This window comes from Lepidochelys kempii, chromosome 3, assembly GCF_965140265.1.
Source record: "Lepidochelys kempii isolate rLepKem1 chromosome 3, rLepKem1.hap2, whole genome shotgun sequence".
Lineage (NCBI taxonomy): Eukaryota > Metazoa > Chordata > Testudines > Cheloniidae > Lepidochelys > Lepidochelys kempii.
Genome location: NC_133258.1, coordinates 1,686,316 through 1,713,113, shown reverse-complemented (window position 1 = coordinate 1,713,113; position 26,798 = coordinate 1,686,316). Strand labels below are relative to the sequence as shown.

The following is a 26,798-nucleotide window of genomic DNA, read 5'->3' as shown; positions in this document are numbered from 1 at the left end:
CTGGAGCCTGTCTGCAGGGTCAACCCTGTGCATCTCGCAGACATTCTCAAAGGCCGTCAGGAAGCTATCTATGTCCTCCCCCTCCTTCCGCTGGGCCAGGAAGCACTTATCAGAGCTCCTTGCAGTCTTGGGTCCCCCCTCACTCACCGCAGCCGGGTCCCCCTGCTCCTCAGCCTGGCCAGCTCCAGTTCATGCTGTCTTTGTTTCTCCTTCTCCTGACGTTCCCTCTCCTTCTCCGCCTGCTCATGCCTACGTTGCCTCTTCTCCTGACGGTCTCGCTCCTTCTCCTCTTGTTCATGCTGACGTTGTTTCTCCTTCTCCTCCTGCTCATGTTGACGTTGTTTCTCCTCATGTTGACGTTGTTTTTCATGATCCTCCAGCTCCCTCATTTTCATCTCCCTCTCCCATTCCAGCCGCATCCACTCCAGGGATGGGGAGCTCTGCCGGGAGGATCCCCTGCTGGCTGCCGGGGTCAGGGTGCCCTTGGTATTCGCTAGGCTTCCCCCAACCCCTCCCCCAGGCATAGGTAGGAAGGGTCTTGGTAGGTCCTCGGCAGCAGTCTGACCCCTCCCAGCCCGGTCAGGCCTCAGTGCCCACGTTGGGTCCACCAGGTCGCTCTTAAGGCGTTTAGCGTACATCTCCCTGCTGGCCACTCGCAGGCCGGGCAGCTTTCCACAGTTTCCAGGAAAAACCCCTAGTGTGCCAGTCCTTCTTGAGGTCACCACCTCTTTGCCAGGGTCGAGCTGCAGACTCCCCCGCCCCTGGGACCGCTCACTGCAATCCCCCGGGGGACCTTGTTACTGGAAAAGTCCTTCTCTCTGGTCACACATTCCCAGGGGTTAACCGCCCCCTGAAACTCTCTCTCTCTATCTTCAGCACGCCTGGTCCCCGTCAATCCCCCTTCGTTTGACTGCTCCCCAGTCACTCACTGCAGGAAGCGCCGTTCACGGGGTGCAGTACATCCCACCGCTACCAGCAGTTGTCACGGAGTGTGGGGGAGTCCGGGCCCTGCACCCCTCTTCCTGGCATTCACTGAGACTCTCAGCCAGCCAGTAAAACAGAAGGTTTATTAGCCAACAGGAACACAGCCCAAAACAGAGCTTGTGGGTACACCCAGGACCCCTCAATCACGTCCTTCTGGGGGAGCAGGGAGCTTAGACCCCAGCCCTGGGGTTCCCTGCGTTCCTCCACCCAGCCCTAAACTGAAACTAACCCCCCCCCCCCCCCCCAGTAGGTTCCTTGCTGCAGCCTCTGTCCACATTCCCGGGTAGAGGTGTCACCTCCCCCTCCCCCTCCTGGCTCAGGTGACAGGCTCTCAGGTCTCCCATCCCCAGGGCACATTCCCAGGTCAACACTCCCCCCTCCCTGCTGCATCACATCCTCACAGTCCGGGACCTCCCCTGATCTCCAGGAGTTTTCAAAGATAATGTCCAATGGCTCTGCAATCACATCAGCCAACTCCCTCAGCACCCTCGAATGCATTAGATCTGGGCCCATGGACTTGTGCATGTCCAGCTTTTCTAAATAGTCCTTAACCTGTTCTTTCACCACTGAGGGCTGATCACCTCCTCCCCATGCTGTGTTGCCCAGTGCAGCAGTCTGGGAGCTGCCCTTGTCTGTGAAAACCAAGGCAAAAAAAGCATTGAGTACTTCAGCTTTTTCCACGTCCGCTGTCACTAGGTTGCCTCCCCCATTCAGTAAGGCCCCCCACACTTCACTTGACCTTCTTTTTGTTGCTAACATACCTGTAGAAACTCTTCTTGTTACCCTTCACATCCCTTGCTAGCTGGAACTCCAATTGTGCCTTAGCCTTCCTGATTACACCCCTGCATGCTCGAGAAATATTTTTATACTCCTCCCTAGTCATCTGTCCAAGTTTCCACTTCTTGTAAGCTTCCTTTTTGAGTTTAAGATCACCGAAGATTTTACTGGTTTCAGAGTAACAGCCGTGTTAGTCTGTATTCGCAAAAAGAAAAGGAGGACTTGTGGCACCTTAGAGACTAACCAATTTATTTGAGCATGAGCTTTCGTGAGCTACAGCTCACTTCATCGGATGCATACCGTGGAAACTGCAGCAGACTTTAATATACACACAGAGAATATGAAACAATACCTCCTCCCACCCCACTGTCCTGCTGGTAATAGCTTATCTAAAGTGATCATCAGGTTGGGCCATTTCCAGCACAAATCCAGGTTTTCTCACCCTCCACCCCCCCACACAAATTCACTCTCCTGCTGGTGATAGCCCATCCAAAGTGACAACTCCTTACACAATGTTCATGATAATCAAGTTGGGCCATTTCCTGCACAAATCCAGGTTCTCTCACCCTCTCACCCCCCTCCCAAAAACCACACACACAAACTCACTCTCCTGCTGGTAATAGCTCATCCAAAGTGACCACTCTCCCTACAATGTGCATGATAATCAAGGTGGGCCATTTCCAGCACAAATCCAGGTTTTCTCACCCCCCCCCACCCCCATACACACACAAACTCACTCTCCTATTGGTAATAGCTCATCCAAACTGACCACTCTCCAAGTTTAAATCCAAGTTAAACCAGAACATCTGGGGAGGGGTAGGAAAAAACAAGGGGAAATAGGCTACCTTGCATAATGACTTAGCCACTCCCAGTCTCTATTTAAGCCTAAATTAATAGTATCCAATTTGCAAATGAATTCCAATTCAGCAGTTTCTCGCTGGAGTCTGGATTTGAAGTTTTTTTGTTTTAAGATAGCGACCTTCATGTCTGTGATTGCGTGACCAGAGAGATTGAAGTGTTCTCTGACTGGTTTATGAATGTTATAATTCTTGACATCTGATTTGTGTCCATTTATTCTTTTACGTAGAGACTGTCCAGTTTGACCAATGTAAATGGCAGAGGGGCATTGCTGGCACATGATGGCATATATCACATTGGTGGATGTGCAGGTGAACGAGCCTCTGATAGTGTGGCTGATGTTATTGGGCCCTGTGATGGTGTCCCCTGAATAGATATGTGGGCACAGTTGGCAATGGGCTTTGTTGCAAGGATAAGTTCCTGGGTTAGTGGTTCTGTTGTGTGGTATGTGGTTGTTGGTGAGTATTTGCTTCAGGTTGCGGGGCTGTCTGTAGGCAAGGACTGGCCTGTCTCCCAAGATTTGTGAGAGTGTTGGGTTATCCTTTAGGATAGGTTGTAGATCCTTAATAATGCGTTGGAGGGGTTTTAGTTGGGGGCTGAAGGTGACGGCTAGTGGCGTTCTGTTATTTTCTTTGTTAGGCCTGTCCTGTAGTAGGTAACTTCTGGGAAGATTTTACTGTTAAGCCAAGTGGTCGCCTGCCATATTTGCTATTATTTCTGCACATTGGGATTGTTTGTTCCTGCACCCTCAATAAGGTTTCTTGAAAATACAGCCAGCTCTCCTGGACTCCTTTCCCCCTCTGTCACGGAGTTCCCGGGCGATGCTCTGGAACTGCTCTCTGTGAAGCCAGTCAGGACGCTGGTGAGGTCTCCTTTCTGTGAGCAGCCTGTCTCCAGGGCAAAAAGCTCACATGGCTTCCACCTTCCTGGGTCTGACCTCGGAGCATTCAGCATCCTCTGCCCCTCTGTGCTCTTCCCCCAGCGAGTCCGCCCAGGCGGGGTCCTGCGGAAGCCAGAGGGTCCTGCATCCCAAGTTTGTAGTCAGATGGGACTCTCAGCCAGCCAGTAAAACAGAAGGTTTATTTGACGACAGGAACATGGTCTAAAACAGAGCTTGTAGGTACAAAGAACAGGACCCCTCAGCCGGGTCCATTTTGGGGGCCAGTGAGCCAGACAACCATGTCTGCGCTTCAGTCCATGTCCCCAGCCAGCCCCAAACTGAAACTCTCTCCAGCCCCTCCTCCTCTGGGCTTTGTCCCTTTCCCCGGGCCAGGAGGTCAACTGATTCCTTTGTTCTCTAACACCTTTAGCTATCACCTTGCAGTGGGGAAGGGCCCAGGCCATCCATTGCCAGGAGACAGAGTGTCGGCCATTTATGTACACTGGCCCTTTGCTCTGCAACAATTACACCCCCTTATCCCACCACCTAGAGACTTAAGGAATGCATAGGGAAAACTGAGGCACCCCTACAGTATTCAGAGGAAACATTAAGAACAGTCCCACTTTGTCAGACCCTCATATTAGTCTCCCCGGGGATCCTGCCCATCACTTCCCTAAGGGAGTCAGAGTCTGCTTTTCTGAAGTCCAGGGTCTGTATTTTGCTACTCTCCTTTCTTCCTTTTGTGAGGATCCTGAACTCAACCATCTCATGGTCACTGCTGCCTAGGTTGACAGGTCACTCCCAGGCATCGGCTGTGACTGCAGGAACTTCATGGCAAGAGGCCATCCTCTATTGAATCGAGGGCTTGAAAGGGTCTGGACTCTTGGTGGGCTCAGGAGCACCTCTGGGGGCTGAGACCTGATGAACTATTGCTTTTCTGTGACCCATTCCCACCCACCTGAGCAGGCTCTGCTGGGACTTGTTTCCCTCTGTTTCCAGGGAGAAATACTGATTTAGATCTCTTCCCATTGACCCCAGTCATTGCACGGCTTGTGTCCTTTCGCCCTCGCTCAGGAGAATGGCTCAGGGAGGGTGTCCCTTGTGTAGGGGCCAGCACAGAGATGGGCGGCTGAGGCTGGGGGCCAGTGTCGTAAGAGATGAGCGTAGGCAGGGAGTGCAGAGCTGGGGAGGGCCAGGTGTGTGGCTACTGGCAGCCTGGAGGTGGTGGTGCTGATGAAACACTGGCTGGTTGTGGCTCACCTGGCACTCGGGAGTGGGGGATGTTTGCTGAACTACCGTTGCTAGGCAAGTGTGTTGAGATCTGGGTTCCCAGCTGGGGAAGCCTCGTTCCAAGGCTGGCAAAGCTGTTCTGCAAGGTTTGATTGTGCTCCAGGGACCCTCCTCTCTAATCCCAGGGCCATTCACGTGCACACAGGAGTCAATGAGCAGGGGAGAGCCTGTGCATGACAAGTCAGGTCTCTCTGGACAGGTGCTTGATCTGCAGCTCACATCATGCTGCTCTCGGCGTATCTTCACCCCTTACGCTCCATCCTGTATCCATGCACATGCGCCTCCCTGTGCCGCTGCCCATCTGCCCCTGCCTCTAGTGCCTGGTGGGGCAAAGCACCGGTGCAGGGGCAGGGCGGGAAAGTTCCTCCTCGCCCAAAGAGAAGGCACAAGCTGTGCTCTAAGCCCGCGGCTCTGCAGCATGAAACCCAAGCCTGGAACAAAGGCAGGCCTTGCAGGCCTGTGCACAGGGCTCTGGGTTTCTGTTTATTTTTGACTCCCAGGGAGCGTTCCGAGGTCACTGATTTCTAAGAATAACTGAGGGCAGCTGAGTCCAAATGGAGAAGCCGCCAAATGCCTTTCACTGGAGGAGAAGCAAATAAACAGGCAGGGATCTGCTGGGCCAGGAAGTGACACACACACACACGTGCTTCACTAATGATTCAATGGAATCTTGTTGGCAAACCGAGTTGAAGTGTCAAAGCGACCAAGCCCTCAGGTCCCTCTCAGCTGGCTGGGGTTATGGTCTGCCCTGGACGGGCATCACACCATGGCTGTGGTTTGACCGTGTTACTCTGTGGTTCTTGGCCCGTTGGGGTGTGGAGAGCCCCTGAATGTGTAGCAGAGCACAAGGTGATGAGCGCTTTAAGTGTCTCAGTCCATAGGTGAGCTCAGCCCGGCTCTGGCTTGCCTCTGGGGTTCCTGCGGCAGGGTGTAGGGCACTTTTCCCAGCCAGCATTATGTGACATCATCATGTCATGTGAGAGAATCTGACTCTGAATCAAGTTAGAGATGTGGGGCTTGTTTCAAAATATCAGCGGGATAAGCCTTAGATGAGTAAGAGAGCCCAGCATCCCCCGTGGCTGGAGGGCTGGAGTGAGCATTCAGGAGTTTGCTGCTTATTAAATGTAACTTCTGTTTTATGTCTGTCATATCATTCTCTGTCTGCCTGCCTAGGCTGGGGGCGTGTCGTTTTGCTAGCATGGCCCTGTCTGTCTGCCCTGAATGCTACTCCGCTCAGATACCCCTCCTGGCTCTGCCCGTGACGTGCTGAACACAAGGGGATGCAGTCTGCCCCGAATAGGGCTTCACACGGTAGCGTCCATTCATGAGTCAGTGGCAGGCTACTCTGATGGTGTCTGTAGCATCTCTCTCCTTGCCCTGTGGCCCAGGCCAGGTTTTCTCTTCCTTTATGATCCCTGATAACGGGAGGTTTCAAAGTAGCAGCCGTGTTAGTCTGTATCCGCAAAAAGAAAAGGAGTACTTGTGGCACCTTAGAGACTAACCAATTTATTTGAGCATAAGCAACGATGCTGGTTCTGGTGGGACCCAACTGATCGTGCCAATTCAGGACAAATTGCTTCAAGCAGGGCAGTTACAGCCCAAGGCTGGGGTTTCTGTGCACCCCAAGGCAAACCAAACCAGCCAGACAGAGAGGACTTCGGTCTCACCCCACTGGCTAACCACAAGTCACACAAGCAATTCCCTCAGACACTCCAGTTTCCCAGTATCCCCACCAGTGCCCCTCGTTGTGGGGACAGATGGTTATGAAAACCAATACCCCAGTAAAAGAACAAAGGTTCCCTCGATCCCAAAGGACCAAGCCCCAGACCCAGGTCAATATACAAGTCAGATCTTACCCACAAATCACACTGTTGCCAATCCATTAGAATCTAAAATCTAAAGGTTTATTCATAAAAGGAAAAAGATAGAGACGAGAGCTAGAGTTGGTGAAATGGAATCACTGACACACAGCAATGGCAAAGTTCTTGGCTCAGGCTTGCAGCAGTGATGGAATAAACGGCAGGTTCAAATCAAGTCTCTGGAGAACATCCCCAGCTGGGATGGGTCTGTCAGTCCTTTGTGTGGAGCTTCCGTTTGTAGCAAAGTCCCTCCAGAGATATGAAGCAGGACTGAAGACAAGATGGAGGAGCTGCAGCAGCTTTTTATAGTCTCTTGCCGTGTGGTCTCTGCTTTCTTTGTCCCAGAGACCAGCTGCCCATCCCATGGCCTGGAAACACCTCAGAGTTCTGTCCATAGGCAGGTCCCTGCAGACCTTGCTGAGTCCCCAGGTGCGTCTGCCTTCTCTCAATGGGTCAGTTGTGTTGCTGATGGTCCTTAATGGGCCGTCCAGCAGGCTAGGCAGAGCCGACACCAACTTGTCTGGGGTGTCCCTGTGACGATGTGACTCAGCAGGGAGGGGGGAGTGTTGACCTGGGAATGTGCCCTGGGGATGGGAGACCTGAGAACCTGTCACCTGAGCCAGGAGGGGGAGGGGGAGGTGACACCTCTGCCCAGGAATGTGAACAGGGGCTGCAGCAGGGAACCTGCTGGGTGAGTTTAGTTTCAGTTTGGGGCTCGGGAGAGGAACACAGGGAACCCCAGGGCTGGGGTCTAAGCTCCCTGCTCCCCCAGAAGGACGTGATTGAGGGGTCCTGGTTGTACCCACAAGCTCTGTTTTTGGACTGTGTTCCTGTTGTCCAATAAACCTTCTGTTTTACTGGCTGGCTGAGAGTCTCAGTGGATCCCAGGAAGAGGGGTGCACGGCCTGGACTCCCCCACACTCCGTGACAACTGGTGGCAGCGGTGGGATCTACTGCACCCCGTGAACGGCGCTTCCTGCAGTAAGTGACTGGGGAGCAGTAAAACGAAGGGGAATTGACGGGGACCAGGCGTGCTGAAGATTCAGAGAGAGACGGTTTCGGGGGGCGGTTAACCCCTGGGAATGTGTGACCAGAGAGAAAGACTTTTGCAGTAACAGGGTCCCCCGGGGGATTGCAGCGAGCGGTCCCAGGTGCGGAGGAATCTGCAGCTCGACCCTGGCAAAGAGGTGGTGACCTCGAGAAGGACTGGCACACGAGGGGCTTTTCCTGGAAACCGTGGGAAGCTGCCCGGCCTGCGAGGGGCCAGCAGGGAGATGTACGCTAAACGCCTGAAGAGCGACCTGGTGGAGCTGTGCAGGAAGAGGGGGCTGCGCATCGGGAGGTCCACCAAGGAACAGCTGATTGCCCAGCTGGAGGAGAGGGATCGCTTGGATGACCCGATCCCTGTCCCTGAGGGAAGCCGCCTGGCAGACGCAGCGTGGGCCCTGGGGCCTGACCGGGCTGGGAGGGGTCAGACTGCTGCTGAGGACATCCCGAGACCCTTCCTACCTATGTCCGGGGGAGGGGTTGGGGGAAGCCCGGCGAATACCGAGGGCACCCTGACCCCGGCACCCAGCAGGGGATCCTCCCAGCGGAGCTCCCCATCCCTGGAGCGGAGGCGGCTGGAATGGGAGAGGGAGATGAAAATGAGGGAGCTGGAGGATCATGAAAAACAACGTCAACATGAGCAGGAGGAGAAGGAGAAACAACGTCAACATGAGCGTCAGGAGAAGGAGAAACAAAGGCAGCATGAACTGGAGCTGGCCAGGCTGAGGAGCAGTGGGGCCCCGGCTGCGGCTGCGGTGAGTGCGGGGGGACCCAAGACTGCAAGGAGCTTTGATAAGTGCTTCCTGGCCCAGCGGAAGGAGGGGGAGGACATAGATAGCTTCCTGACGGCCTTTGAGAATGCCTGTGAGCTGCACAGGGTTGACCCTGCAGACAGGCTCCAGTTCCTCACCCCCTTACTGGACCCCAAAGCCGTGGAGGTGTACAGCCGGATGACAGGGGCAGAGGCAGGGGACTATGAACTGTTCAAACAGGCCCTGCTCCGTGAGTTTGGGCTGACCCCCGAGATGTACCGGAGAAGGTTCCGGAGTCAGCGTAAAACGCCTGAGGTCACCTACCTACAACTGGCCAACCGGATGCAGGGGTATGCCCGCAAGTGGACAGCTGGGGCCCGAGCTAAAGAGGACCTGCTGGACCTAATCGTACTGGAGCAACTGTATGATCAGTGCCCGTCCGACCTGAGGCTGTGGCTGGTGGACAAAAAGCTCGAGAACCCCCAGCACGCAGGGCAGCTGGCCGACGAGTTTGTGAACAGTCGGTCAGGGGGTAGCCGGGAGGAGTCCCAAAAGAACAGGCCCCCCCCGATGCAGAGAGAGAGTCACCACGGGACCTCCCAGCGGGGAAATAGGGAGAACCCCCTCCAAAGGGGAACGCCTGGCGTCGGGCCCCTCCGACCCGCTCGAGGGGACCAACGTGACCTGAGCTGCTATCACTGTGGCCAGAGAGGCCACGTACGGTCCCAGTGCCCCGGGCTCAGGGACAAACTGAGCAGACCCAACCTACCCAGGGTTAACTGGGTAGGGACCCAGCTGGACGAGGGGCAGACGACCCAGGAAAGGGGGCCTACCAGTTTACCACCTGCCCCGGAGGGAAGAGTACCCCAGGCCAGCTCCACCAGAGGGCTGGAGGCTCTGGACTCAGGGTGCTCAGTTTACAGGGTGGGCGCGGGGCTGTCCCTCCGGAGAGAGTGCCTTGTTCCCCTGGAGGTGGATGGGAGGAAGGTCAATGGATACTGGGATACGGGCGCGGAGGTGACGCTGGCCCGGCCCGAGGTGGTGGCCCCAGATCGGGTGGTGCCCAACACCTATCTGACCCTGACAGGGGTGGGCGGGACCCCATTTAAGGTGCCCGTGGCAAGGGTACACCTGAAATGGGGGGCCAAGGAGGGCCCCAAGGATGTGGGGGTACACCACCATTTGCCCACTGAAGTTTTGATGGGGGGAGACCTAGAGGACTGGCCAAGCAAGCCCCAGGCCGCCCTGGTTGTGACGCGTAGCCAGAGCCGGCGAGGGGCACTGCGCCCTGACCTCGGGGAGGGTATCACACCGGAGGCGCAGGACCCTACCCTGGTGGGGAGGGAGGGCCGAGGGGCACGGCTCAGAGAGGCGGAGGCCTCGGACCTGGCCAGCGAGAGGGAACCGGGCCCCATCCCTTCCCCAGCCGCTGAGTTCCAGGCCGAGTTGAGGAAAGATCCCTCCTTGCGGAAGCTCAGGGACCTGGCCGACCTCAGTGTGGTACGGACCATGAGGAGAGGCTGCCAGGAGAGGTTCCTGTGGGAGAAGGGGTTCCTGTACCGAGAATGGGCTCCCACAAGGGAAGTAGAGTCCTGTGGGATCAGGAGGCAGCTGGGGGTCCCCCAGAAGTATCGCCGCAGGCTCCTGTACCTGGCCCATGACATCCCCCTCGCAGGGCACCAGGGAATCCGGCGCACCCGGCAGAGGTTGCTACAGAACTTTTACTGGCCCGGGGTCTTTACCACGGTCCGGCAGTATTGCCGATCCTGTGACCCCTGTCAGAGGGTGGGGAAGGCCCGGGACAAGGGGAAAGCGGCTTTGAGACCTTTGCCCATCATAGAGGAGCCTTTCCAGAAGGTGGCCATGGACATCGTGGGGCCTCTCAGCAAGACGACCCGGTCGGGGAAGAAATACATTCTGGGGGTGGTAGATTTTGCCACCCGCTACCCCGAGGCAGTGCCCTTAGCTTCCATTGAAGCAGACACCGTGGCCGATGCGCTCCTGACCATTTTCAGCCGAGTGGGGTTCCCCAAGGAAGTCTTGACAGACCAAGGCTCCAACTTCATGTCGGCCCTGCTCCGGTGCTTGTGGGAGAAATGTGGGGTCCGGCACGACTGGGCCTCAGCTTATCACCCCCAGTCCAATGGGCTGGTGGAGAGGTTTAACGGGACGCTAAAGATGATGCTGAAAACCTTTATGAACCAGCACCCACAGGATTGGGACAAGTACTTACCTCACCTGCTGTTCGCATACAGGGAGGTGCCCCAGGAGTCTACCGGATTTTCGCCTTTCGAACTGTTATATGGCAGGAGGGTGAGGGGCCCCCTGGACCTGATGAGAGACGAGTGGGAGGGGAAGGCCACTCCCGATGGAGAGACAGTGGTGGAGTATGTCCTGATCTTCCGAGAGAGACTGTCTGAACTCATGGGCCTGGCCAGGGAGAATCTGGCCAGAGCCCAGAGGAAGCAGAAGGTCTGGTATGACCGCACGGCACGGGCCCGTGCCTACGCCACCGGGGATCAGGTGATGGTTCTCATCCCAGTGAGAAAGAACAAACTACAGGCCGCCTGGGAGGGCCCTTTCAAGGTCGTCAAGCAGCTCAATGAGGTAAACTATGTGGTGGAGCTGTCAAACCGGGCGCACCACCGCCGGGTGTACCATGTGAATATGATGAAGCCATATTATGCCAGGGGGAATGTGGTGTTGGCCGTGTGTGGACAGTGGGAAGAGCAGGGAGATGACCCTTTAGTAGATCTATTCCCTGGGACCAGAGCTGGTTTCCCCCTGGAAACAATTCCCCTCTCGGATCAGCTAACCCCTGCCCAGCAAGCTGAGGTCAGGGAGGTGCTGCATCCGTACCGACAGCTGTTTTCCAACCAGCCTGGACGCACTAATCTGACTGTCCACCGGGTGCAGACAGGGTCGCACCCGCCGATAAGATGCTCCCCCTTCCGAGTCACAGGGAAAACTGCTCAGGACCTGGAAAGAGAGGTCCGGGACATGCTGGCTTTGGGGGTGATCCAGCCATCTGCCAGCCCTTGGGCCTCGCCGGTGGTGCTGGTCCCCAAAAAGGACGGGTCGGTCCGGTTCTGTGTGGACTATCGGAAGCTCAATGCCATCACTGTATCTGATGCCTACCCCATGCCCAGGCCGGACGAGCTCCTAGACAAGCTGGGAGGAGCTCGGTACCTTACCACCATGGACCTTACAAAGGGCTACTGGCAAGTGCCGCTGGATGCAGATGCCCGACTGAAATCGGCCTTTATCACCCCTCTGGGGCTCTATGAGTTCCTGACCCTGCCTTTCGGCCTCAAGGGAGCACCGGCCACCTTCCAGCGCCTGGTGGACCAGCTCCTGAGGGGGATGGAGAGTTTTGCCGTGGCGTATATTGATGACATCTGTGTCTTTAGCCAGACCTGGGAGGACCACGTGTCCCAGATTAGACAAGTGCTGGACCGACTCCAGGGGGCTGGGCTGACTGTAAAAGCGGAGAAGTGCAAGGTGGGGATGGCGGAAGTATCTTACCTGGGCCATCGGGTGGGGAGCGGCCGCCTAAAGCCGGAACCAGCCAAGGTGGAGGTGATCAGAGACTGGCCCGCTCCCCACACCAAAAAGCAGGTCCAAGCCTTTATTGGGATGGCAGGATACTACCGAAGATTTGTGCCCCACTTTAGCGCCATCGCCACCCCCATCACGGAGCTATGCAAGAAGGGGAAGCCAGACAAGGTGGTCTGGACCGAGCAGTGCCAGGTGGCTTTCCGGGCGCTGAAGAAGGCTCTGGTCAGTGGCCCAGTTCTGGCAAACCCAGACTTTGACAAGCCCTTTGTGGTGTTCACCGACGCCTCAGACACGGGACTGGGGGCGGTGTTAATGCAGGAGGATGAAAAGGGGGAGAGACACCCCATCGTGTACCTGAGCAAGAAGTTGCTACCCCGGGAGCAACACTACGCGGCCATCGAGAAGGAGTGCCTGGCCATGGTGTGGGCCCTCAAGAAACTAGAGCCCTATCTCTTCGGGCGACACTTCACCGTCTACACCGACCACTCTCCCCTGACCTGGCTGCACCAGATGAAAGGAGCCAACGCCAAACTCCTGAGATGGAGCCTGCTCCTGCAGGATTACGACATGGACGTGGTCCACGTGAAGGGAAGTGCCAACCTGATAGCGGATGCGCTGTCCCGGAGAGGGGGCCCCGAAGTTCCCCAGGTCACTGGTCAGCGTGACCCCGCTCAGTTCAGTCTCAAAGGGGGGAGAGATGTGACGATGTGACTCAGCAGGGAGGGGGGAGTGTTGACCTGGGAATGTGCCCTGGCGATGGGAGACCTGAGAACCTGTCACCTGAGCCAGGAGGGGGAGGGGGAGGTGACACCTCTGCCCAGGAATGTGAACAGGGGCTGCAGCAGGGAACCTGCTGGGTGAGTTTAGTTTCAGTTTGGGGCTGGGGAGAGGAACACAGGGAACCCCAGGGCTGGGGTCTAAGCTCCCTGCTCCCCCAGAAGGACGTGATTGAGGGGTCCTGGTTGTACCCACAAGCTCTGTTTTGGACTGTGTTCCTGTTGTCCAATAAACCTTCTGTTTTACTGGCTGGCTGAGAGTCTCAGTGGATCCCAGGAAGAGGGGTGCAGGGCCTGGACTCCCCCACACTCCGTGACAGTCCCCCAGAAGCAGAGCATAAATTTTGAATACAGAGAGTATAGAGCCAATACGTATATCTTTAAATACAAAAATGATACATGCAAACAGATAGCATAATCCTAACCAGCCAACCATAACCTCATCTTAGACACCTTATTTGACCCCCTTTATACAAGATTTGGTGCCACTACATCCGATGATGTGAGCTGTAGCTCACGAAAGCTCATGCTCCAATAAATTGGTTAGTCTCTAAGGTGCCACCAGTCCTCCTTTTCTTTTTGCTCATAACTGGAGGTAATTTCTCCGCTGGAGGAGACAAGGCCTCTATCTCTGTCTCCCCTTTAACATGTGGCTGCAGGCTGTCCTCCCTCAGGGCTGGACAGGGCTTTCCGTCAGTGGTCCCCCTTGGTTATGGCAGGTTTTGGTGGGAGTTGGTCTGAGCTTTGCACATGGCCTGGGGGAACGTATGTGTGAGCGTGACAGCCCGTGCAGGGATCTAGCTGGTTCTCGTGTGTGAGGTGGATATTGTATTGGGACAGGTGGAACAGCGCGGCCAGTTTGGGGTTAACCGGGCAGTATGCTTGGGAGGTGAGAGCTGTTGAGACGGTCCCCTGGGGCAGCTGTTGGGTAGAGGAGGAAGCCCTTGCCCTGCTAATGAGCTGAGCTCAGTTCAGGCTCCTGCCCTGCAGTCTCAGAAGTGAGCAGCGGAGGGCAGCTCTGTCTCAGCCGCACTTCCTGCCAGGCTGTAAAAGGAGTTACTCTGGGTCTGGGTGTCTTCTGGGCTAGGGACGCCCCCAGGACAGGGAGGTCCTGCCGGGTGCCCCTTGCTCGCCTTGAGGCCTCTCTGGCTTCTACCCTGTGGGCCAGGCAGGCTCCAGACTAGCTTGGTCCTAACAAACTCCCCTTGGAGTGACTGTTCTTGTCAGACCCGCAGCAGCTGTGCCAGGGGAAGGGAAACACCAATGGACTGGGTGGCCCTTGGAGGAGAGAGGGGTGGGCTGGATTCCTGGTCTGGCCCAGGACTGAGATGTGTGCGTGACCGGGCTGGGAAATGCCTGTTTCCACAGTGACCCCCGACACAGTGGGGACGGATGCTCCTGGGCTAAGAGGACCTCATTCTGTCTATAGGGGCTGGGCCAGCCAGACAAAGGGTATGGGGAGGTTCTGGCTGCACATGGGTATCCAGCAACCAGGCATCTCCAGCACTCTGGCTCCTCCAGCAATGGCTTCAACTTTTTTTTTCATTTGTGGACCCATAAAACATTTCAAATGGAGGTGTGGACCTCTTTGGAAATCATAGACTGCAGACCCCCAGGTTGAGAATCATTGCCCTACAGGAGGGAGGGAGGATTGGTGCCCAGCCACAAGGAAGACATGTGCCTGGCATAATTCCACCCGATTCCTTACAGGACTGACCACTCTGCTTGCGTCTGAAAAGTACAGGCTGGGGAGAGGGAGGTTAGATTGGGAATGAGGGACATCGCCTAGCTCTGTGCGTGCCCAGCTCAGGCCTGGAAAAGCTGGGGTACTGCATGTTGGGATTGAGGGGCTTTGGCAGAGTTTGGGGAGCAGATCCCTTGGCTGGGGTAGCGGGAGGGCTGTGGTTTGGATTGAAGGACACAGAGTTTGAGGAGGAGGGCTGTGGGGCAGGATTGAAGGATTGGATTATAGGGGTGGAAAGGCTGGGGGTTGGGATTGAGGGACAATTGCAGTGGTTTTGGGGAGTCCAGGGCTGGAATAGCTGGGGTTTGGGATCGAGGGACACTGGCAGAGGGTTTGGGGAGCTGGGGGTTGGGATTGAGGGACACTGGCAGAGAGTTTGGGGAGCCCAGGGCTGGAATAGCCATCTCTGGTGGTCAGAATTGAGGGGCATTAATAGAGCTGTTTGGAGGGGTGTGGGTGGCATTGCAGGGCGTGCTCCAGGGCAGGAGCGAGACTCATGGGCACTGCTGTGGGGCAGGGAGATGTTGGCCTAGCCGTTCCGTGCTGGCACTATGCCCACATCTTTCAGCACCATTGATTTCCCATTAGTGAAGGCCAGAGTGTTGCATGGGTTTGGCAATGGGAACAAGCATGTGCCTGCACCCCAGCAGGTTCAAACCCTGCCCCTCAGGAACATCTGGGAGGCGGCAGGGATCGGGGATCAGCGTGGGGCTTGCGGAGCAGGTAGCTGGGACCATGGGTGACGGGTATCAAAGGCAGGGGAAGGCTAAGCCTCCCCAAACTGCCTGCGTGGCCCTGCCCACACTCCACCCCCGGCCCCTCCTGCTTCCCACCATGCTCTGCTGCGGCTCTTCCTTCCCAGGTGGGCTCCTGGGACACGGGCAGGGGGCTGCTTTTGCTTCCACCTCAGGTGGGGCCCCCGGCACCCCTCACTATTGGGAGGGTTCCAGTGCCCCTGCTGGGGCCAGGCTGCAGCCAGGGACTCTGGGTGGTTGGAGCCAGTGCTCACGCTGCCTGCCCACCTGGTGCTCTGGGGCTGGGGGATTCTGCCTGCCTGCCCACTGCGCTGGGGGCCACGCTCAGCTTCCTGCCCGTCCGCCGGCTGCTTCAGGGCTGGGGGGGCATTCTGCCTGCCCGCCCACTGCGCTGGGGGCCACGCTCAGCTTTCTGCCCGCCCGCCCACCGGCTGCTCCGGGGTTGTGGGGCATTCTGCGTGCCCGCCCACTGCGCTGGGGGCCACGCTCAGCTTCCTGCCCGCCCGCCCACCGGCTGCTCCGGGGTTGTGGGGCATTCTGCCTGCTCGCCCACTGCGCTGGGGGCCACGCTCAGCTTCCTGCCCGTCCGTCGGCTGCTCCGGGGCTGGGGGGGCATTCTGCCTGCCCGCCCACTGTGCTGGGGGCCACGCTCAGCTTCCTGCCCGTCCGCCGGCTGCTCCAGGGCTGGGGGGGCATTCTGCCTGCCCGCCCACTGCGCTGGGGGCCACGCTCAGCTTCCTGCCCGCCCGCCCACCGGCTGCTCCGGGGTTGTGGGGCATTCTGCCTGCCCGCCCACTGCGCTGGGGGCCACGCTCAGCTTCCTGCCCGTCCGCCGGCTGCTCCGGGGCTGGGGGGCATTCTGCCTGCCCGCCCACTGCGCTGGGGGCCACGCTCAGCTTCCTGCCCGTCCGTCGGCTGCTCCGGGGCTGGGGGGCATTCTGCCTGCTCGCCCACTGCGCTGGGGGCCACGCTCAGCTTCCTGCCCGTCCGCCGGCTGCTCCGGGGCTGGGGGGCATTCTGCCTGCCCGCCCACTGCGCTGGGGGCCACGCTCAGCTTCCTGCCCGCCCGCCGGCTGCTCCGGGGCTGCAGGGGAGACTGGGCGCTCAGGCAGGCCCGGGGCTGGTGGGGGGAGCCCGGGCAGAACGGGCGGGCTGGCCGAGGGCTAACCTCCCCAAGCCTGCAGTTCACCTGCCGCCCATGGCTGGGTCTCCCACATCTCTGCTGGAAGCAGAACTGGCATCACCCTGGCTGGAGAGGGCTGTGCTGGCGGCTGAGCCGAGTGCCTCCCAGCCGCACGCGGCACCTGGAGCTTGTCCGTGTGGCCCACGGGGACTACAGCTCCCATCATGCAGTGCAGCCCAGCCTGTGTAAGCCAGGTGATGGCAGGGTGCATGCTGGGGAGCTGTGCTGGGCCCTGCTGCAGGCTCTGGGCCTGGTGTGGCAGCTCGTAGGGTGGGAGGGGCTCCTGTCTAGGAGGACTTCTCCGGTGGCCCCCCCCCCCCCCCCGTGTTTGTACCTTGGGAAGGGGGTGTCAGCTCCCCCTCCGAGACTTTGATTCCTTTACTGAGTCCTGGCTGCTTTTCCTCCACCTGGGGCGGGCTACCCATGGCTCCTCCAGGACCACTGATCCGGGCAGTGCATCTTCCCAAGGGGTCAGAGCAGAGAGCCCCACAGGGTGCTCCTCAGCTCCATGGGCTCCGTGTGCGCTGCCTGACCCACCCCTCCATGCTCTGGGCACTGCTTGTCTGTGGTGGGAGCAGGGGGCTGGGAGCCAGGATTCCTGGGCTCTAGTCCTGGCTCATGGCGAGGGGAGGGGTCTAGCACTGGGGGTGGGGGCCAGGTGTTCTGAGTTGCATTCTCAGCTCTCTCCCTGATTGGGTCGTAAGTGGGGTGATGCTGTCTACCCCCCATCCCAGGAGTGGGTAGGAGGCTAAATTAATGTCTGTGTTGGGTTCCTTAGGTGAGAACAATGCAAAGGCCTGCCAGGCTGGATCAGACCATTGTCATTGTGGTGTTCCCCCCACCCCCGGTTCAGTGGCCAGCACCAGGTACTTCAGAGGGAGCTGCAAGACACCCCATGGTGGAGGCCCCGTATGCTCTGTGCCACGCTGGATCTGAATCATGTTGCAAGGTCTCTGATCCTGCGATGCTGCAGCGGCATGGGATACATGGCAGCTATTGAGTTCAGTCTCATGACTGACTTGTGCAGTCCACGTGGCAGCCCCTGGGGACTAGTTCTGAGATTAAATTCATTTATCTGATGTGGCCCCCATGCTTTCTGTGCTCAGCGTGCCACAGATGCTGTGCTTGGAGAGCTGGGACTTCTGGCACCTGGAGGGCAGTTTGGGATTGTAGGATCTTCACAGTAGCTGGATGGTTGTGCTGAAGCAACCAACAGCAAAGTCATTACAGCGCTGACATTTATGCAGCCATCTTTAGGTTCCAGAGTTAACGGCCCATTATGATGAATGATGTCGTTCATGCCTCCCAGAGCTATTGTTTCAAGCTGTCAGCAGTGTAGGAATGCCTGCCATACTGACTCTAGTGCCGTTCTGTCCCTACAGTGCAGGCCCTGGGCAGCAGCATCCCTGCAGGATAGCCCTGCTGTGGGCGTAATACCAGGGAATTAGCGTTCCAGCTGGAAGCTCGTCTGTCTTGCTGGAGGGTTAATGTTCTAGCAGGTTGCTTTGTGTCCTGCCTTCACAGTGGTCTGACAGCAAGGCCTCTCTGCTCCCTGCGATGCCGACGCGCAGCTCCTCCGCACCAGCGCTCGTTTGTGACGGGGTCGGGAATGGTGTGTGCCACATCCTGGCACTGTCTGCGGGCTCCATGCGGCCTGCTGGAGACCCCAGAGGTACCGTCCCTCCACGCTCTGTCCAGCTGTAACCTGATCCCTGCCTCTGGTGCCAGGGGACAGAGGCAGAATTGACGCCCAGCCAGTGCATGCTGGAGGCTGGTGTTACAGGCTGGAGCAGCACTGCTTACGTGGAATGACGGCTGTTTCCTGAAACTGGATGGGGCCTGGGAAGAGCTGGCTGTGCCCATCAGAAGGTCTGCAGCACGGCTGGGAAGGGGCTGCCAAAGGGAAGAGCTGGAGTGAGGCCAGGGTTCTGTCTCTGTACTGTAAAGGCACAAAGCAGAACAACTACATCTGCTTGGCTGGATCTCCATGTCGTGGTGGTGGTGGGGCACTTAAAGGCACAGCCTGCTGAATTCTGAACACAAGAGCGGGAGCGTGGGATTGGCATGCCAGTAGGGTGGGTACTGCACCCGGGCTTTCTGGGGCACAGCTCCCTACGAAGCCAGTCAGGACTCTGGGGAAGTCTCCTTTCTGTGAGCAGCCTGTCTGCAGGACAAGAAGCTCACACAACTTCCACCTTCCTGGGTCTGACCTCGGAGCATTCAGCATCCTCTGCCCCTCCGTGCGCTTCCCACAGCGAGTCCGTCCAAGCAGGCTCCTGGGGAAGCCAGAGGGTCCTGCCCCCCAACTCCGCGGTCAGATGTGACTCTCAGCCAGCCAGTAAAACAGAGGTTTATTAGACGACAGGAACATGGTCTAACACAGAGCTTGTAGGTGCAGAGAACAGGACCCCTCAGCTGGGTCCATTTTGGGGGCCAATGAGCCAGATAACCAGGTCTGCACTTCACTCCATGTCCCCAGCGAGCCCCAACCTCAACTCTCCCCCTCCCCTCTCCTCTGGGCTTTGTCCTTTTCCCCAGGCCAGGAGGTCACCTCATTCCTTTGTTCTCCAACACTTTAGCTTGCAGGGGGGAGGGGCCCAGGCCATCAGCTGCCAGGAAACAGGGTGTTGGCCATTCTCTGTCTCCAGACCCCTGCACGAAACCTGCCCTCTAGGGCTCTGCAATGATCATACACCCTTATCCCACCCCCTAGAGACTTAAGAACTGCATAGGGGAAACTGAGGCACCCCCACACTATTCAGAGGAAACATTAAGAACACTCCTGCTTTGTCACATCTCTCCCCCCTTCGAGACCGAACTGAGCGGGGTCACTTTAGCCGGTGACCTGGGGAAGTTTGAAGCCACCAACGTCCCATGAATGCCCCAGCATCTCTCCTTTTCCGCGGTGGGAGTTACACCAGGCCCTTCCAGTTTTACGCCCTTTCAGTTTCACGCTCTCCCTTAGGTCGGGGGTGGTCGATAGCACTCGCATGCTGCATGTGGGAAGGTTTATGCGGCCCATGCCCTTTTGCCACCCCAAAACCCCCAGGGGTCAAACTGGGATCGGGTCTTCTCCCAGCGCTCCAGTCTGGAGGGCTGCAATTCGGGCTCTCTTGGTTAAGAGCCCCCATCTTGACCTGGGCCACATACTGTTCACTTACAGAACCAGCATGGAGACATCCCTTTCTGAACAACCTTGTCTCCCCAACAGGCTGGCCAAACACAGCCACTTGGTTATAGGACTGTTTAACTTTCTTAACAGCTTTCACTCCATCTGAGACCTTCTCAAAGCTCTCCACACTGGATCTTTCAATAGGAAAGTCAGTGGATCCATTCACACCAGAAAATTTGTGGCTGTTAGGAACTGAAACTTTCTTGATTAAAAAGAAAAGGAGTACTAGTGGCACCTTAGAGACTAACCAATTTAGCTGTAGCTCACGAAAGCTTATGCTCAAATAAATTGATTAGTCTCTAAGGTGCCACTAGTCCTCCTTTTCTTTTTGCGAATACAGACTAACACGGCTGCTACTCTGAAACCTTTCTTGATTAAATCACTTTCACACCCTTCAGTTGCAGTAAGCTGCCTGCAAAGACTCCATGAGGATTCCTTTCCCTACTAAACTGGGAGGAGTGGTAGATACGCTGGAGGGCAGGGATAGGATACAGAAGGACCTAGACCAATTGGAGGATTGGGCCAAAAGAAATCTGATGAGGTTCAATAAGGATAAGTGCAGGGTCCTACACTTAGGACGGAAGAACCCAATGCACAGCTACAGACTAGGGAGCGAATGGCTAGGCAGCAGTTCTGTGGAAAAGGACCTAGGGGTGACAGTGGATGAGAAGCTGGATATGAGTCAGCAGTGTGCCCTTGTTGCCAAGAAGGCCAATGGCATTTTGGGATGTATACGTAGGGGCATAGCGAGCAGATCGAGGGACGTGATCGTTCCCCTCTATTCGACATTGGTGAGGCCTCATCTGGAGTACTGTGTCCAGTTTTGGGCCCTACACTTCAAGAAAGATGTGGATAAATTGGAGAGAGTCCAGCGAAGGGCAACAAAAATGATTAGGGGACTGGAACACATGAGTTATGAGGAGAGGCTGAGGGAGCTGGGATTGTTTAGCCTGCAGAAGAGAAGAATGAGGGGGGATTTGATAGCTGCTTTCAACTACCTGAAAGGGGGTTCCAAAGAGGATGGCTCTAGACTGTTCTCAATGGTAGCAGATGACAGAACGAGGAGTAATGGTCTCAAGTTGCAGTGGGGGAGGTTTAGATTGGATATTAGGAAAAACTTTTTCACTAAGAGGGTGGTGAAACACTGGAATGCGTTACCTAGGGAGGTGGTAGAATCTCCTTCCTTAGAGGTTTTTAAGGTCAGGCTTGACAAAGCCCTGGCTGGGATGATTTAACTGGGAATTGGTCCTGCTTTGAGCAGGGGGTTGGACTAGATGACCTTCTGTGGTCCCTTCCAACCCTGATATTCTATGATTCTATGATTCCCTAGGGGCTTTTCTATGTAACAATTCACCCTTCACAGAAATTCTGCCCTTACCCACTTCACCCAGGGCTTGCTCTAGGGGACATTTTCCTGAGCAACAACAGACTCTTTCTGGGTCTCCCTTACATCCAGAATCACCTCTGGCCCATCAGGCGGATTCCTACACAATCCCCTTTCAGGCAAACTCACAGACTCCCTAGATAAAAGGCTAGAAGCATTCTCCTTCCCTTTGCCACACACAAGTTCAGGAATCTTTTCCTTCTTGCTACAGGTTTCCACACCCTCAGTAGGTAACACAATCAAATCACCTTTCTGCTCTCCTTGTGCCCTGGCTAGGATCTCACCCTGATTAGACAGAGTTGCTGCACCCTTTCCCAACCACACACTAGCAACAGGCAAAATACAAGCACCAGAATTGTCTGGGCTCTGGGATTTTACATAGACACGAACGGGATGCGACCTAGTTACAGGGCCATTCTCCCGAGCAGACACAAACTTAGGACCCTTCCCTTCCTGGGGTTTAGCTGAATCCAGAACCAGCTCTGAGACAACTGCACGACCCTCAACCATCACAGGCTGAAAGGCCCCTTCTGTCTGCTCCACAGACAAAGAAGAGCAGGACACACTTTCTCCTTTCCCAGACACACAGCTTGGGAGCTCATTCCCCTTGTCCCAGCACACAGGGCTGGTCACAGATAACTACTTGGAGATCAGGGTAGCTCCCTCCATAGGCAAGTCAATACCCCTGACAGACACAGGCACGTTTCCTTCACTGTCCCAATTCTCCACCCAGCTAACAGGTAAGGTCCAGGGACACTCCTCTTCCACTCTCCTCGCCTTCCCACCCTGCTGACTAGACACAGCCATCAGCTCACAAGGCTGCCTAGGCTCATCCAGACTTTTCTTACCGAGCACCTTGCCACTCCCCACAGATCCCCTGCCCTACCTGTGTCTCCCCCCACTCAGCTGGGGTCTCAGCTCCCACTGTGCTCTGCGCTGCCCTTGCTGTCCCAGTGGGGTAGGCAGCGAGCTCGCTGCTTTCCTCACTGCATCAGAGACAGCGTGAGCCCCCTTTCTGGTGTGCAAGGGGGCGGGGAGCATCTCTCAGTCCCACCCAGCCCCAGAGGTCTGGTTACAGGGAGGCAGGTAGCCTAAGCCTAGCAGCTCCTGCCTGCTGCCAGCCAGGTCATCTGCATTTTCACTGACCATTTCGTTCTCTGCCGATTGGTTCCCTGGATTCAAATTCAAACCCTTGGCAGTTACAGGAGCAGGGCCTGGATCCTGTCCCAAAGAGAGACAGTCACTCCCCAACAGGGTCTCGCAGCTGATATCCTGGAGAACCCCAACGACCAGCCAGTCCCACTCCTCCTGAGTCTGCACAGGGATCTGGGCCATAGGCAGGGTGAGGGGCTTCATCCCTGGGACCCTCACCCAGCTCACACAGCCCCTCAGCATCTGGGGAGGCTGCACCACCCAGGGCCTGACAACCGTTCTCTCTGTCCCAGGATCTCGCCACCCCAGGAATGTCTCCCCATTGACCATCACCTTCCACTCCCACTGGGGGTCCAAGGGGCCTGGCCCCAGGGAGCTCCACACAGACATATAGGTTGGGGTCCGGAGTGGGAGCCTGCCCAACTCCCCACCCATCTGGTTGACGGAGTCTATGGCCTTGGGGCCCAGCAAGGGAGCTAGACACCGGGGCTTTTTCGCCGGGTCCCCCTCGTTCAAATCTCCAGCCTGCTCAAAGCAGTGAGGTAGGCATCCACATTCCCCCCCCCACCGCCCTTAACCAGGGGCAGCAATTTAGTCTCAAGGTTCCCTGCGGAACTGGCCCCCCGGGGTCTATCCCTACTCACCCCTGGGGGTCCCCTAGGCCTCTCCGCTCCCCCACTGCCACTTCATGCTGCTGGTGCTTCTGCCGCTCTTTCTTGGACTCTCGCTGTCTCTCACAGTCCTCTTGCTCTGTCGGACTCAGCTCCAATCCCGTCTGTCTCCGATCCCCTGATGGGGCACCCGATCATGAAGACCCTCGTCTGGTCGGGGACAGGAGTCTTGGCGATGCCTGGCTACCACTCCAGCTGCTCCCAGATCCTGCTATAGCCCCATTTGGGTCAGGAATCTGTTCCTTAGAGCGGTCATCCTCCTCCAGCTGCACGATTAACTGTGCTTTGGTGAACTTTCCAATGCGCAACCTCCTCTTTCTGCACAGGATTACAATGTTCTTCTTAAGGAGATGGTGACAGGACATCACTCCACTGTTCCCAAGTTGTTGTGGACTCACAGGCCTGTGTGCTCTCAGCTCCCCACGGTTTCCAGGGAGAACCCCTCATGTGCCAGCCCTTCTCGAGGTCACCTCCTCTTTGCCAGGGTCGAGCCACAGACTCCTCCGCCCCTGGGACCGCCCACTGCAATCCCCAGGGGAACCCTGTTACTGCCAAAGTCCTTCTCTCTCCCAGGGCCAAGCCGCAGGCTCCTCCGCCCCTGAGACTGCTCACCACAGTCCCCAGGGGGACCCCATTACTGCACAGTCCTTCTCGCTGGTCACACACTCCCAGGGGTTAACCGCCCCCCGAAACCACTCCTCTCTGAGCGTTCAGCACGCCTGGTCCTTGTCAATCCCCCTTCGTTTTACTGCTCCCCCGTCACTTACTGCAGGAAGCGCCATCCACGGGGTGCAGTACATCCCAGGGCTGCCACCAGTTGTCACGGAGTCCCTGGGCGATGCTCTGGAACTGCTCCCTACGAAGCCAGGCAGGACTCTGGGGCAGTCTCCTTTCTGTGAGCAGCCTGTGTGCAGGACACAGAGCTCACACAGCTTCCACCTTCCTGGGTCTGACCTCGGAGCATTCAGCCTCCTCTGCCCCTCCGTGCGCTTCCCACAGCGAGTCCGCCCAAGCGGGCTCCTGGGGAAGCCAGAGGGTCCTGCCCCCCAACTCCACAGTCAGACGTGACTCTCAGCCAGCCAGTAAAACAGAGGTTTATTAGACGACAGGAACATGGTCTAACACAGAGCTTGTAGGTACAGCAAACAGGACCCCTCAGCCGGGTCCATTTTGGGGGCCAGTGAGCCAGATAACCAGGTCTGTACTTCATTCCATGTCCCCAGCCAGCCCCAAACTGAAACTCTCTCCAGCCCCTCCTCCTCTGGGCTTTGTCCCTTTCCCGGGCTAGGAGGGCACCTGATTCATTTGTTCTCCAATACCTTTAGCTCTCACCTTGCAGTGGGGTAGGCCCAGGCTATCAGTTGTCAGGAAACAGGGTGTTGGCCATTCTCTGTGTCCTGATCCCTGCACACACCTGCCCTCTAGGGCTCTGCATCGATCATACAGCCTTATCGCACCCCATAGAGACTTAAGAACTGCATAGGGGAAACTGAGGCACCCCCACACTATTCAGAGGAAACATTAAGAACAGTCCCGCTTAGTCACAACCCGGGCTTTCTGGGGCACAGCATAAATCACTCTGGGGGTGGCTGCCCGCTGGGACAGGGTGAACAGAGAGGTCAGTGAAGGACGGAGGGTGGGGAATGTCAGGTCCTAGGAGCGATCAGCCGAGGAGAAGGGGAATTGAATGCATCCGTGGGATCCCCTGCAGCATGTTGCTTGGGAGCTCGTGGCTCCCTGTGTGATCCTGAGAGAGTGGCCACATTCCTGCATCCACCAAGTCCCAGAGGCTGAACGGTGCCTTGTCTGGCGAGGAGGTGGCCAGCCCCGCTTGGCTCTGCAGCATTGTTCCTCCAGCAGTGCTGTCCGTCAGCCAGAATGGGCTGAGCCCTGGGCAGCCACATTTCCCAGGAGCCCTTGCAGCAGCCTGCGGACTAATTCAAACCACATGGGTTGGTTTCCCGTTTCCTCCGTGGGAAGTGCAGGGAATCTTTGTTATTGTTTATAATGGAGACTTCAGGATGCAGCTTGGAACGTGGTGTGAGCAGAGCTGCACGAGGAAGCTGGGGGAGGAGACTGCACTGGGACCAGTTGCTGAGATCCCATTTCTGGGAGTGCTGCCTTTAGGCTCGAGAAGGCTGTCAGCGAGCTGGGGCTGTGCGGAGAAGCTCTGTCCTGTGCAGAGTGCTTGCAAGAGGATTAGCTGCCCCTGTGCATAACGCTGAAGGGACAGGTGGCGAGCTGCAGCGTGGCAAGTGGAAAGGTGACTGGGTGGGATCTAATTGCCCAGTCCATGAGCCAAAGGAGAGCAGGAACTGGATCTTGTCCAGCTGTCACGGGAGAGAGACATAGGCCAGTGTGTTAGCACGCAGGACACTGAGCGGATGGGAGCAGCCCAGCCCAAAGGCAGCTTGGCCTTATTCTCTCGCACCCGAAGCAGCTGTCCTGGCAAGGGTCTGGGCTGGACCTCCTAGGCAACAGAACTGCTCCATCTCCTTCAGCTCATAAACTTTGTATGTTGCCTATTGTAGTGATGGAAACATTAGGCCCGTTTCCCTTGGACCAGTGCAGGATTGTCCCCTACAGTCTGTTCCCTCTGGCTTTATATGGTGTTAAATGTTCCCAGCAATGGGGTCTCACTCCTGCCTGGGACATGCCCCCCAGCTGGACCATCTCCCCTGCCGTAAAGTTCTTAATCGTAATCAGTGTCCATGGTGCCAGGCACTGGCCAAACACAGAACAAAAAGATGGTCCTGGCCCCACGGAGCTCACAGTCTATCTAAGCCAAAAGCCAGCAGATGGATACAGTCAGACAGAGCGTGATCTTTAGAGTCTCTTCCAGATCCTAAAGGCAGCTGTTAAATAAGAGCAGACCTCACCACTCCCTGCTTAGCTTCCAAGCCCCCTCATTGCTGTTTAGATTAGCCTATTATTCCATTTCATCTGTGGTCCCTTGGCCAGCGTCTGCTCTGTTTGACAAGGTTCTTATCGAGACCAGTCCGAATTAGTATGGACAGGGAGGTTGCAGGATATTTCTTAACATCTCAATATGTTCTGCTTCTCCTCCTGTGCTTCCGAATTCTGTCAGATAAAGCCACGATATCTTGTCCAGGTTTGTTCTTTAAAATACCCTGCAGCTAGTTATCGCTCGTAATTCTGTTAGCGCTGGGATGCTGTGTATCTTTACATACAGTTCTTTGTGTACCTGAGGCTGTTAGTACCATGCGGTGGTCATTTCCCGCATATCCCTCCTTTCTCTTTGGGAGGCCTGGTACCAGATTTGCTTTTATTCAGTCCGTCCGGATCTCCACAGCTCTTCAGAAACAGTTCTTTGTGCTTGTGGCGATTAGTGGTACCAGTGGCTCTTCCTTGACTGATTCGTAAGTATTCCTATTTTCCAGGCATTGCCTTAGCTGCTCCCCACAGCTAGTTGTCTTAAGGTCTGTGTTACTTCCTGATCGGCCAAAGGTTTCCCTTGGGTTTGTTGGAGATGGGTTTGGAAAAGCCGTTTGCTGTCTCCCCTCCTGGCTTACAAAGGACTTTCTCTAGTGACAGGTTTCAGAGGAACAGCCGTGTTAGTCTGTATTCGCAAAAAGAAAAGGAGTACTTGTGGCACCTTAGAGACTAACCAATTTATTTGAGCATGAGCTTTCGTGAGGTGAAGCTGTAGCTCACGAAAGCTCATGCTCAAATAAATTGGTTAGTCTCTAAGGTGCCACAAGTACTCCTTTTCTTTTTTCTCTAGTGGTTCTTCATGCCTTGATGAATTCCTCACAGCCCCTCTTAGCTGTGTCTGCACTACTGGGACCCAGCTACAGCATTGCAGCTGTCGTGCAGCCACTTCCTGCGGGGATGGAAGGAGTCATTCTGCTGAGGCAGTTAATCCACCTTCCCAAGAGGCAGTAACTAGGGCGAAGGAAGAATTCTTCCATAGACCTGGCTGCATCTACACCAGC

General features: G+C 56.5%; 1 protein-coding gene across 5 annotated transcripts in view; it reads left to right on the top strand.

Annotated features, from left to right (window-relative positions):
• DNMT3A (DNA methyltransferase 3 alpha) overlaps positions 1–26,798 on the top strand; it is a 268,092-nt gene that overhangs the window by 62,673 nt on the left and 178,621 nt on the right. The gene's annotated exons all lie outside the window — the stretch shown is intronic.